A 2,218-nucleotide genomic window follows, 5' to 3' on the forward strand; every position below is an offset into this window, starting at 1 on the left:
TCTTGAAGGTTATTTTTTTTAGTATTTATGCTCTTCAATTACAGAAGATGCTATTAATCTGTGATACCGCATGATAAAAAAAAAGTTTAAATCATATTTATTGTGTGATATTGTATTTTAGTAAACATCTATTGGTAAATTAACTATTTGGTTTGTGAACTTATAGAATATAAAGAGAAGAAGAAGGAGCTTAACGCGGGTGCAGTCAGATGTCAAAGAACTGCAACTTCACAAAGCCAAGAAGATCAGGAAAGTGAAACCCTCCATGCTGCTCAAGTGCCAGTAAGAGTTTAATCCCCAGCTGCTCTGGTAGACTTGTTCAGGAGCCAAGACAAAAAAATACAGAACTGAAATGTTTTAATGTAAAGTCAATTTAACATGTAACCAACAAAAGTAAATACGGTGTTTCAACATTTCTAACCTTCCCTTTTAGTCAGTTCAGAACCTTATGGATTTGTGCCATGATAAAGTTTTACCACGACTTGCTTTTTAAAAAAAAAAAAAATAAATTGTTTATCTTATGTGTTCATGTATCACAGAGAACCTTTAATTCATCTACTTTGAGATATCCTGACAGTGTAAGATAAAATCTCTTTCGACTGAAAGTGTTAAAAGCTGTAACACCGTGGGACAGCGGGGCTGCATGTGCGGCGCCTGGTGCAGATGGATCCTCTTAATCTTGCCGGACTGCCAGACTGATTAAGGAGTTAGAGACACAGGACACACACACACACACACACACACTGGAATGGCCTTTTGACTTCTCTGTAGAAGCTAACAGCAGTAAACCAACAGCAGATTGTTGGGTAATTAAGCATATCAGATGTGTCAATGCTTGCTCTCTTTTCATTTAGATGACAGTGACTAAATAATACTCTTTACATTGCCATTGTCACTCTATAAGAACGTCTTTAAGCCACAGTTACTACTGTAGTGGATGGAGGGAGATTTTGGTAAAGAATTGAAAAAACATTTAGCATGAAGATAATTTGTGTAAATTCTGGTCTTTATGTTTGTGTAAGGGTACTCAGAGGGGACCCGGAAATTCAACCACACACAGGAGTATAAAAAGGAAAACAAAGTTTATTTTTTCAGATACTGGTTTCAGCTAAGGGAGAGGTCATCAAACACAGCACTGAGGAGAGAGGGGAGAAGACTGGTGAAGCACGGACAAAGGAGGGGTAGCTTAGAAATGTTCAGCTTAACTGACCTGTAGAGCAGTGGACGGGTGGAGCAGAGGAACAGAGGGTCTGATGACAGGGAGATGCAGGAAACCAGAGGAACAGGCTTCTGTGGAGGCAAGGAAGATCTCCACGGGGAGATCCGAGATGCAGCACCCAGAGACTTTGTCGAAAAACAGGCAGAGGTCATACACAGGAGGACAGAGAGCAGACTTAGCTTAGAGGGGCAGGCAGTAATCGGTGGTCGTGAGGCAGAGCTTGGGTCAGGGTCCAGAAATCCAGAATAGAAGGGATCCGTGAAGGGCTTGGCAGGAGGGGTAAATCCGTGGTCAGAAGAAACACAGAAGGCTTGGCAGGAAACGCTGGATCTCTACTGGCTCGTGGCTGTCGATAATCTGGCAGGGAAGCAGAGGCTGAGGGGTGTTTAAGTAGGGCAAGGCCCAGGTGGAACAGGTAAGCAATCAGGCGTGGCAGGTGAACTGAATGAGTGCTTAACACAGCATGGACAGGACATGAATCATAACAGTACCCCCTCCTCAAGGTCCGGCTCCAGAAGGACCACCAGGCTGGTCAGGGTTGGACCGATGAAACTCCCTGATAAGGGACTTGTCCAAAACATGCCGGGCCGGCACCCAGGAGCGCTCCTCAGGCCCGTATCCCTCCCAGTCCACCAAGTAATGGATGGACCGGCCCCAACGTCTGGACCGAAGGAGACGACGTACAGTGTGAGCGGGGCCCCCATCAATCATCCGGGCGGGAGGAGGGGGTCTGGAGGAGGGTACCAACTGTGAAGTGAAGACAGGTTTGACACGGGACACATGAAAGGTGGGACAAACCCTGAGAGTCCTGGGGAGGCGGAGCCGAACAGCCACTGGGTTGATCACTTTGGAAATCGGGAAGGGTCCTATGAAACGAGGGGCTAGCTTGCGGTTTTCAATCCGCAAGGGGAGGTCCTTGGTGGATAGCCAGACTCTTTGTCCTGTGAGGTAGGTGGGTGCTGGGGTTCTGCGACGATTGGCAAATCTGCAACATAAAGC

The 2,218-nt window shown here is 46.1% G+C and overlaps 1 long non-coding RNA gene across 1 annotated transcript; it reads right to left on the reverse strand.

Moving 5' to 3' along the window:
* Positions 1–1,063: 1,063 nt before the first annotated feature.
* Positions 1,064–1,503, reverse strand: LOC145554083 (uncharacterized). The gene is made up of 2 exons (XR_014090114.1): positions 1,211–1,503; positions 1,064–1,135 (listed from the first exon to the last, which is right to left on the reverse strand). It is a non-coding gene; the product is annotated as an uncharacterized LOC145554083 (long non-coding RNA).
* Between the last annotated feature and the right edge of the window lie 715 nt (positions 1,504–2,218).

This window comes from Poecilia reticulata, chromosome 12 (assembly GCF_904066995.2).
Source record: "Poecilia reticulata chromosome 12, P_reticulata-male-v2, whole genome shotgun sequence".
Lineage (NCBI taxonomy): Eukaryota > Metazoa > Chordata > Actinopteri > Cyprinodontiformes > Poeciliidae > Poecilia > Poecilia reticulata.